Source organism: Athene cunicularia (genome assembly GCF_003259725.1).
Source record: "Athene cunicularia isolate RWA chromosome 4 unlocalized genomic scaffold, athCun1 chr4_part1, whole genome shotgun sequence".
Lineage (NCBI taxonomy): Eukaryota > Metazoa > Chordata > Aves > Strigiformes > Strigidae > Athene > Athene cunicularia.
This window is the reverse complement of record NW_020799098.1, coordinates 26,573,962-26,585,950: the sequence shown is the minus strand read 5'-3', so window position 1 is coordinate 26,585,950 and position 11,989 is coordinate 26,573,962.

The window sequence follows — 11,989 nt, the reverse complement described above, 5'->3', positions numbered from 1 at the left end:
GCAAGAGATTTTGTAATTAGGTATGAGTAAACAGAGTTATGAAAGGCAACAGATTGACTTGTTTCTATAAAGGATTGATTTTTTTTTTGTGCTTGGATACCTAGCATAAAAGTGAGACTTGGTCTATCACAACCATTTATTTTAACTATTTATTAAATAAGTTGCTTACACTTTTTTTAAAAATCGTAACAACCTCTTTTAAGGATTGGGCCTCATAAAAATAAAAAATGTTCTCTCTCTTTTTCATACTGTACATATTTTCCTTATCTCCTACAAAGGTGGATTTTTTAGACTACTTACAATTTGACCTGATTTTTTCCAAATTATTGTCTCTGGTTCTGTTTTTTCATGGGGTCATTCAACCAACAAAAGTCAGTGTGAGCTGACTTCCAGGAAAAAAAAAAACAGTTCTTTGTATGAAACCACCAAGTATAACAGTTATTTTATATCTGTATCATCACAATAGTTGCCTGTGAAACAAGTGATTGAATGATAAATAGAAAAAAAATATTTAAAACAAACAAACAAAACAATGCTCTGTGTGTGATGGGATGAAATAAATAAATACTTTTATTTTTAAATATTAGTTCAGACAGGGAAAGAGTGGATAAGTCACTGAAGGAACAATACCTTTCAGCTACTGGCAGTATGTGAAATGAGTACCTACTAGTCATAGATGTGTTGAATTGTACAGAACCTGCAACATCAGAGTGATAATTAATTCCATATCTTTGTCTTATTTAATACTAAAACTGGGATTGTCTTATTTCATACTAAAACTGGGGTTTTTCAAGTTTGCCTTTGATAAAAAACCGTAGGTGCCTCTGTATATGTGATTTTAACTACCTCTGCTTTAGTGAGAATAAACATTGCTGCTGAACTGCATTGTGCTGTGTGCCATGTCTGTAATATGCAAGGCCTGGAGATGCATTTTCAGGGTGACAGAGGTCTACTCAGTGATGCATTGATCAATCCCTTTTACCTATTGCACTTTTTCCATGACACTATAAGAATGAGTTTATGAAAAGTTATGAAGAGTGAGAGTCTACAGAAAAGATAGTTAATTTGCATTATTTTTTGTCTTTGAGATGTCATGGAAGACAGACAGGTCTCATGAGAGAAGGACAGACCTAACGGGGAGAAGAGGAAGACCTGATTGATAATCAGTCACTATGATATCCAGAAAAATTATTGCTGTTTTATTTATAATGTCTATAGAAAAATAATAATTTAAGAAAAACAAACAAACAAACAAACAAACAGAAACCAACAGATGGGATGGATTAATGGAGAAAATTATGTCAAGTCAGATAGCTATTTTTTCATGGGGTGCTTGGCCTGATGAATAGGGGGAAAAAAAAATCGAAGGATGCAGCTCAGTTTCAACTTTAGTAGGGTTTTTGACAATCCTAGATTCTTAGAAGAAGCTACAGCTACATTGTCAAAATCAGTGATTCCCAAGCTCAGGTTTGAAGAAAAGTGGGGAACTTAGTCCCCCAGTTTCCATGAGCCTGTGTATTTATAGTTAATGTCAGCAACCATCCTGTGAGGTGCTCCTGGTCCATGTCCACCATCAAAAGACAATTTCTGAGCTACTTCAGCCTGTTAAGCATTTGGTATCTTTTCAGCTTCTAAGGCATCAGCCTTTTGGCCTGATTTGCAATTGAAGTCTGAGCAAATCCTGTGTTACTAAGCTCCCCAGGGAAATAGGTATTTCCTTTGGTATCACTGTAAATAAGTCAGTCACTGTCTGCTGCAGCTGCTAGTTCATTAGGCTTCCTTCCAAGACACATGTCTGTCCTTGTTTCATGGATTCCTTGTCTGTGTGCTGTAGGAATGAAATCTCTGTGTACCACATGAAGTGTGGCATGCTGTGGCATACGGTCACATCCCTATTTGTCCCCACACCAAGGTTTTTCATCTTCTATAGTTGGATCCATTCCATTCTGCTGCCCAACTGCTGCCTGAGGTTAACCCTTCCTTCATATTTGGTAGTTATAAAACCAGTCAGAGTCACAATTGCATTAACCGGGAATAGTTGTGGGAATGCGATACTGCAGTCATCCCGCTTCCCTCAGTATGGATGTCTCAGGGACTCAGCACTTTCCCATGACAGTCCTAGCTAAGAAATAACATTTTCTCAAAACTATGTTTTGTTTGGAGTAGCATGGCTTCAAAGTTTCTGACCAAATGTAGGAACTCCAGAGAATAGGTACAATAATACTAAGAGTTTTAGAAAATGATTTTGCCAAACTGGTAAAAGTTTGAAAAGTCTAGAAAATTGAAAGCTAGCCAGCCTGTGATTGCATGGCCTGTGCGCTTAGCAATGCAGTTCCCCATATCTGATGGGTTTGTGTACTGCAAATCTGTTTCACCATTGCCTTCCTGCCATCCCAGCCACCCTCAAAACCATATGATATCTCTCAACATTTTAGTGATCAGGGAGCTGCTAGGTTTTTCTGTCAGAAAAGCATCAGTCACATCTTGCAGCCCAATGCATACTTTATAGTACAGTATGCAGTGGTAGCAGGAGGGTGGAGATTGATGGGAACGCTAGTGTTTCTGAAAGCTGAGAAAAGCAAAGAGGATATATACAGCTTAATATGGCTAATTCCATTATCCACAAAAAATGGCCTCACTTTAATTTCCACATACACCTAATAGAGCAAAACCTTATGTAACCTGATAGACCTAACTCACCCCTGGCTTTCCATTGATTAGATGTATACTTTAGGGTAACTTACAACTGTAGATGAAAGCAGTAAGAACTTAAGAAATACCTCATTGGGTGAGATGAATGGTTTGCCCAGACCAGTATTTTTCCTTCAGCAGCAGTAGCAGGAGGTGCTATTTACTGGGAGCATGCAGGTTTGGCCAAGGCCTCAAGTGCATTCCCCTTGCCCTCAATCATGCCCACCTTTGCCTTCTCTCCAGGGTGAAGAATACCAGCCTCACTCCCTTTCATCATTTTCATTGCCATTTGTTGTATCCACTTTAACTCTATTGACTCACCATCTCTTCTAAAGGTCTTATATTCTGGAAGCAGAAAAAACAATTTAGCACTTTATTGTTTAAACATGAGATCCCAATATATGGGACAATCCTGAGGATGACAACAATATTCATCACGGCATATGAACCATATCTGGAGGAACATAATCCATGTTCCTTGCTATTCAGCCCCCTCCAGACATAGATCAGGCCAAGGTCATTAATCCCAATTTTAATTGCTTTTCTCTCTCATTAAGTTGCCTGTGTTAGAAAGCTAGATCCATCCAACTGTGGAGAGGGACAATTAAAATCTTTTTGATAGTTATTGCCTAATAACATCAGTTGCAAGACAAGAAAATGTTTCTAGGCAGAGGAGAAAGGGTTGTATATACTGCATAAGAATTAAAGGTATTCCAAAAAGACAGCTTTGAGGATTTGATTTTTAAAACACAATAACTTGTAAATGACAGTTGTATACCCATCACAATAGAAGGGTACATGCCTTCTGTACCATTGTGCTTAATATTTTGATCTATAAAGTTTAGTATGAGCTAGAAATATCTATGTTGTATGACTTGCCCAGCCAGATAAATGAATATCTCTCTTTGAAAATTACATGATACATTTCTGAATAATTCTTCAATCTGTAGCAATAACAGCTGCTTATTGGTACAATTCATGACAGGCTTTTCTATTTTTCAGAAAGAAATTTTAAAAGGAGTAAACCGATATACAGAAAGCACTGTAGTAAACCTTGCCAGAAAACTTTTGCATTTTCTCCTTTCTTAGTTATCCTAGCAATTTTAATTTTTTTCTCATTATTTAACTTAATGCTAAAATAAAGTTAATAGTGAGAAGTGATCGTTTTAATAAGTGCTTCCAAAAGCAGTTCACCCATTAGAATTTTGGCTCTGATATTTGTACACCTGTAGTTGTAGTATTTACTTTTTATTTATTTATTCTGTTATGGATCTTTTCTACATTGAGAGGAAAAAAAAAAAAAAACCTTGCCTACTTGTTTGCTGAACTTCTGCTGTTAGCTTTTAGCCAATAAATTTTATCTTGTTTCTGTATCCATCTCTTATAATGGCTACTGTGATATAGAGTAACAACACATAAAACCTGGGCTAAGGAAATGATATCTGTGAAGTCTGGAAAGTTTGAAAGCATTGGGAGTGAGATTCTCTTTGCAGATATGATTTGGATTAACACTGCTTGTTCATTGTCATACTTGATCAAATACTTTTCTTCCAAAGACAATATCTACTTTTTTTCCTAAAAAAAAATAAAGAGCAGAAAATAGCAAGCATTTTTTTTTTTCCACTGAATTTTCTTCAACCTGAAAATAAAAGGCATGGAGAGTCTAAGCTCAAATACTTAAGATTTTACAAATTTATAAGCAACAAGGTCTTTATAGAAGGTCTTTAATTACAGCATTAGTTGAAGCACTAATCTGTTGCTTGGATTACAACTGAGTGTACACTCTTGTGTCACAACAGCCCTGTACCCTGGATGACCTTGGCTGGGATGAATCCTGAATTCACAGATCCCTGTCGCTCTATTTTGACATCCAACATTCTGTCAGTGTATGGAATTTGCTTCTAGACAAATGTAGATTGTGTATCTTTTTCCTATTCAAATTGGGCTGGGCCCAGGAAGGGCTCACCCGTGACGACAGATTTTGCTGAGCAAGGGAATAGACCCTGTGCCTCTGTCCCCTTTCTTCCTGTTAGTAACTTGCAGGATCTGTGTGGCATCTGTCTGACTTTTGGCAAGGTCAAGATAAATAAAAATTAATTGGACGCCCAGATTAATTATTAGTAAAGGCTCTCTCTTGTGATTTAGGTTTATTTCCAAGATTTGGATTTTATTTCCTCTTTCTTTTTCTCCCCTCCTGTGGGAGCAAAATAACAACCAACGGAGACTTTTACTGTATGCTTTTCTCTTAGTTTAACATTTCTGTCCTATGCAAGCCCTATATACGTAAAATAATACAAGCAAAGCAGCATATATCTCCAGGGGTCTATTACATGTTTTACAAATCACCAACACCTTTTTTCTACTCTTTTTCTGGCTCCGAGCCTGGCTGCACTCCTCTGTACGTAATTACTCTGGGCAAAGAAAGGAAACTGAAATTTTGCCTGAGAAGCCCTTTAAGGATGCCAAATTCATGTATGTGTTTTTCCAAAAAGTAAAACTTACTTTCTGGAGTTAACATTCCCTTTAGGCAACTTGTGATCCGTAGATTATTGACACAAAATGCCGTAGCTGCTCTTTTGAAACCTTTATATTTTACAGAGCCTGTGTGTGCTAATTCTAAAGAAATAATTACAGTTTGTCCTTACAAGCTTTGTGACCTTCATACAGAAGAAACTTTTTTGCTGAAATTTTACCACCTCTCCTGTTCCTGGTCCAGTTTCAGGAGAATCGTTATGATTATGCAGGATGCAATGTTGCAGTTTTGTTACTCCACTAAGAGCCCTGTGAAGAGTAGGCATTCTGCAACACACTTCTTAAATTTTGAATAGCTTTATTGTGTTTAAATGATGTCACATTGTATTTTAAAGATTGTCCAAAATGCTTGCCATGTATATAAGGCTTGTCCATAAGGCTTGCCATATATAAGGCTGGCCACAGAACCAACATTTCTATGAATAGTAGAAAAAAATCTGTCCTAGGTCTCAGAAGTTTAAAATTTCACTCCCAGTCTTAAAAAGTTTAAAAAGGTGGCCTAAACTCCCTTTTGAATTGTATAACAGCAATGATACCTACTTCCTGCATAAAACACTTCACAATCTAATGAGCAAAAGCTCTACAAAACAGTAAAAAAATGATAGTATTTTCTATATGTTACCTATTGTTTCAGTATTCCTGGAAATTATCTTAATTTAATGCAAGGATAAGACAGTATAATTAGGTACCTGCACTTCAAAGAAATGTACCCAAAGAAATGAGTTTTCTTCATCCATAATCATGATTTATTTCAAATTGAGCTCTCCTGGAGTGTAAATACATATTTTACTTTATATGCCTTTATATTTTGATCTCTCCACAAGAAGATGAAGATTTGAAAGAAACTGCACCAGACAGACACAACAGAAAGGATACAGCAAAAAATCAAAAATAAAATTAGGATGTTACTGTCTTTTCTATTACATAAAAATCTTTATTTCCTATACATAAAAGACTGCTGCACCATGCTGCTTATCTACCTGTTTTGTCACTCTCCACAGCAACTTTTGAATCTGTAGGCTAATTTTGAATATGTTGAACAGAGAGGCAGAACTCTTAATGCTAATTAAATTTCTACAAATTTTATGAGAATAGACAGCTACTAGGAGGTAAGAAATCTTGCTACTACTTCTGTTGAGAAAAAAATGAAAACACAACTCATGATTATTAGACACCAAAGAATCAACCTGAGAACAAGCTATTTTATGTGATTCAGCCATAAAGAAAAAAAAAAAAAAAAAAAAAAAAAAAAAAAAAAAAAAAAAGCGCTTTAGCTGAAGTTTGTTTCTTGGTGGGTATTAGATATTAAAGAATTCAACCACAAGATATTAATCTATCGTCAGTCAGGCTCTGTTAGTTCTGATAGCCTAGAACTGAGATTTCTCTCAAAGTTATCTTTTCTCTCATAAGAAATATCAACAGCATAAACAGACTTGTAATGTTTTGCTGGCTTATCCATATCCAGGCGGGGCCCCAAGGAAGAGAAACTGAACTCTTCAAGATATTTTGTACTTAAGGCAAAGAAGCACAGAAGTTTTGGGTTTTTTTTCCAGCAATTCTAGTACAAAAAATATTATATAGGAAAGAGATTACTTAAATTGAGAAACTCTGGAAAAAAAATCAAGAAAAATTCCTTTCACTTTTTTGGAAGTCATTAATCTGAGAAGGTCAGTTAACCCAATTTTAGATTTTTTTTTTTCTGCTGCTTACATCAGGGGAAAAAAAAAAAAAGCTGAATGGGGAAGTATTATGAGTCAGAAGCTGAAAGGTAGCTAACTCAAATAGAGACATGAGAACAATGACTCCAATCTCAAGTAAAAAATTGTGTGAAAGGAGAGATATCGTTGAAGTCATACAAAATAGTAGTTTTGGTAACTGTTGGAAGTAAACAAATCCATCATACATGGAATTAAGAATGTTATGATCTCATGCAGCGGGTTTCTGCCCTTTTGTTAGATTTGAATCTGTATTTTTTTGGGTGGCTTTCCTCCTTCAAAAACGTAAAGAATATGAATGGCCATATAAATCAAAACAGAAAGTCTCCTCAGCAATGACAGTGGCTGAATGCTTGGGGAAGAATATGAATGCTTCCCCTGAATATTTTCCTAGTCTTCTACTAATTCTAGTTTATGGACTTCTTGAGCTGCGTACTGTTCCTATGCATTTAGTTATTCTTGGCGGATTTATCTTTCATGGACTTCTTCCAGATCCATATAAATATTCAACATGCATAACTTCCTTTGACAAGGAGTTCCACAGGTCTGTCACCCATGAACATTTTCTTTGTTTTGAACCTAATACCAACACTTTGTGGCCTTTGTTCTTTCAGAAGAGAATCAATAGTTTATCCTTACCCACCACTCCATGACACCCAGTTTTGTAAACCACTACTAATTGTTGCTTTTCCAGCCCAAGGACTCCTCATTGACCTGATTGTTCTTCAAGCAAAGTCTGTTCCATACACATCTCCCCTGCCTTTCTCTCAGTACATCACCATTCTGCTAAACAGTTTATGAGGCAGGGGAGCTAGAACTGCTAACAGTATTCAAGTTGTCAGTGAATCACAGATTTATACAGTGGTATAATGATGTTCTCTGTTTTACTGTTTCTTCCTTTCCTAATAAATTGTAGCAGCAGAATTGTGTTTTTGACTGCTAGTGGGTATTGGTAAGTAAAACCACTTACGCAGGAACCTGTAACTTCTCACCTGTTTGTTCAAGTCTAACAAACCCGTTCAACATAAAAAAAAGAACATTAATAGCTTTGGATTTCTTTTTTTTTTTTTTTTTTTTTTTTTTTTTTTTTTGCCTCTTACCCACCCTCTGAAGACCTGTCCTAGGAAAGAATTAGGATGTTACAGTAGATGTGTCTGAGGCCTGTATGAATAAAATTCATTCAGTATACACTTCATATAATGTAAATAATTAAATTGGTAAAAAGAAAAATTGTGTATGTATATTTTTTTGAAATTAAATTTTCCTCTCTTCAGCAACTTATTTTAATAATGCCCCACTTATAAAATCATTAATGCAGCTGGAATATGTAACTAGTTATGCTTAAGTCTTAATTGAATTAATCCTTAATGTGATTAATTTTTACATTTGAAAAAATTATAGAATAAATGACTAATTATTATAATGATTTGCCATACTCATCAGTTTACTTTGATTAATATAGGGTTACATAGCTGATTCTAGACACAATTTTGTAGTCTTTTCTATCCTATCCCATTTAATCTTGTGCTATTTAAAAAAAACCACACACACACAAAAAAAAACAAACAACCAAAAAACATTTACCAGAAATTTGTAAAATATTTTAATTATTACATCATTTTGTCAAAAAAAAGATGCAAATGAAAATGTAAATTTATGAAAACTGATGATATTTTACTTTTCCCTGCATTGTCTACTTTTCAGGAAAGATGGAAAAAGTAGGTAAACAAACCCCTAGTGGTTTAGTTTAGATAAAAAGTTTTTAATTTCTTGTAGAAATTCTCATATTTTTTAACAACTCTGTTCATCTTTCTTATACTCATCACCTTCAAACCTTATTTTCATTTTTATTGATTAGACGTCATCCAAACAATTTTTTTCCTAGATTATTAATGTCCCATGTACCCGTCAATCAAAAAAAGTGAGGTTATATTCACATTCTGTTCTAAAGCCTTGAGGTGCAACAATTTCTTTTTTCCTTATATCAACACGTGCATGACAGCCTTCTCTAATTTAGTGTGTCAGGTATCTGAAGAAATGCCCGGATAAGGCATCCCGTTGCTTAGTCTACTAACCTGTACCAGTAAATATTGACTGGGTCCTCCTTTCACACCAAACTTCAACATTTAATATTTCCTATAGCTATTGTGATCATGGACACATCCATTTTTCCTAGTCCCTCTCTGATCCTTTTCAGCCTTGTGGATTTTTTTTAAACTCAGAACGGTTTATTTAGGCATTCAAAGATGTCCCTGAGTGAAAAAAATTCTTATTTGTAGACTGTAAGACTAGAAAGGACCTCTGCTATTGTGATGGGTTGACCCTGGCTGGGCACTAGGTGACCACCAAACAGCTCTATCACTGCCCTCCTCAGTAGGACTGGATGGGGAGAAAATAAGATGGAAAAAACCCGTATGAGTCAATTTAATAAAGCAAAAGCAAAGGCCACACACAGAAGCAAAGGAAAACAAAGGATTATTCTCTACTTCCCATCAGCAAGCGATGTCCAGCCACTTCCTGGGAAGTAGGGTTTCAGTACACTGTAGGGGTTGCTCTGGAAGACAAACGTCATCATAACACCTGCCTCCCCTCCTCCGCCTTTCTCTTAGTTTTTATTGCTGAGCAGATGTCATACGGTGTGGAATATCCCTTTGGTCAGTTTGGGTCAGTTCTCCTGGCTGTGTCCCCTCCCAAGATCTTTCCCACCCCAGCCTACTAGTGAGAGGGGGATGTTGGAGACACAGCCTTGATGCTGTGGGAGCACTGTTCAGCAGCAGCCAAAACCTGGTGTGTTATCAACACCCTTCACAGCACTGTGGGGGACTGCTAAGGGGAAAATTAACTCCATCCCTGCCAGATCCAAGACAGCTATCTAGTTTGTAGTGCTGGATAAATGAAGGTCATGGGGTGTTACTGAATTAATCCCTTACCTGAACTAAAATATATCTCATCTGGTCATTAGATGTCCTGTTAGAGGAAACTTTCTAGAACTTTTGAGAAACTGCTCTTGTGGTCAGCTGCTGCTGTCACTTCGAAAATTTTCAAGCTGTTCTACTCTGAGTTTTATTTTACGATTGACTAATAGGTTCAAGAATAATTTTTATTATTTGCTGTCTGTTTTGCCCTAGCAGATTCTGGTCAAATGACCCTGTGACTGGCTCTAATTGGTAGATTTTCCTCCAAGTGTGAGGTTTGTATAGTTTCTACCCTGTGATGCACCATTAGAAACTGTCCCCTTTTTACAATTACATTTGAGACACATGAGATAGCACTTATTGAATCAGTATAATGGTTGTCCCATTAAGCAGTGATGGTTCTATATTCATTGAAGCAAAATCAAGTAAAATGCCTTGTATAAATATAGGTCATCAGTGTTTACCTTTCCCAACTACAAATCTTGTTAGAAAATAAATTAGTTTGAAATGAGCTAGATTCCAAAAGCCCATGTTGATTGGATGAATCGATTCAGTTATTTATTATTTGAGCCCATAATTTGCTAGGATTAATCTCATGGTGACAGGCCAATAATTACTCAGGGCATCTCATTTAGCCTTTTGCAAGATGGTGTATTTACTTCATTTTGATCTTCTCAAACTTTCCTGTTGTTTCACAACAATGTAGAAAGTTTTTGACCAGATTTTCTAAAACTTTTAGATGTAGAATTTTAAAATGTTGATTTGAGAATTTCTAATTAAACTTTTCTGTCTTTTTGGTTTATTGCTCTCTACTTTTTCATCTGATAAGAGAATGGCAGTACTGGTATGATTCTGGCTGCTTCTAATACACTTGGACAGTTCTTGTTGCTATTGGTCACTTTCCTATGAACTACTTAATCTTTTCTTCTTTTTATTTTTTAAAATTAAACTAAAATTAAAACAAAAATTAATAAACTATTTAAACTGTTAAAATATTCTTCAACCATTCCCCACTATCAGTCATTGTAATTTTTTCTATTTAAATTATTTCTCTGAAGTGACTTGTCTGATAATTATTCCCAGTTCTTATCTGGCAGCCAGTATGCATATATGTATATATGTGTACATATTTGTATGCAGTGTGTATATATATATATATATATATATATATAAAAATAACTCTTTCGAACAGAAAGTAGCAAAAATAACCAAGTCTTTTTGTAATTAAAATAAACAGGCATAACCATAGCAAATTAGGTTTTTTCTAACCCTACAGTTTTTAATTATCTTCCTGAAGGATAGAAATTAATCCTGTATCATCGTCCCCACTGATTTGGTATAAACAAGATCAAACCATATTATCTAAACTGAGACGATTAGAATCATAGAGATTAGCAGTTTGCTAAGAATTGAAACTGAGAATTCATCTTGAAGGGTGTAGCAGCATGAACCCTTACTCTGGAAATGCCAGGAGAGAAGTTTAAGTTCATAAGGGAGACTTAGCAATAGCTCTAATAAATACCATAGTTTGATTACGCTCATGTTAGCTTTTTCTAGTTATCATCCTTCACTTCTGGCATCTTTTTTTTTGGACATATATACTGAGGGAAAACTTTATATACTTCATTTTTTCTTATTTAAATATGCACCTATATTATAATTCTTTCATAGCATTGTAGGTCATGTACTAACCAGGCATGATTATTCTAATGAAATGGAAGTCATTTGGCCTTCAACCTCACAGAATTTACTATGCACCTGAGGCATAGATTAATGGCCTGATAATACATCCCATTTAATGTCCCATTCCTTAAATTAACCAGCCTGGGCACTCATTGGGAAGCTATCCAATAAATAAGTGAAAAAGGCAGCATCTGTTATCACTGGTTAAGTGTCTGATACTAAAGCATGTGTAAATAGAAAAATTGTCTTTGAAGTTTAAATGCAGTTTCAAAATCCATACCGTGCTACAAGTTTTCTAGTAGCCAGGACTATAGAACAGAGGTTTCTAATGTTTTATTCATAATGGCTCAGGTAATGAAGGGGCTATCACACTGAACACTGCGTGAAAAAAATTAACCATGAATCTGATGCCTACACATTCAATAAAGGCCTTCAAAAGCAGAGCAGGGTTCC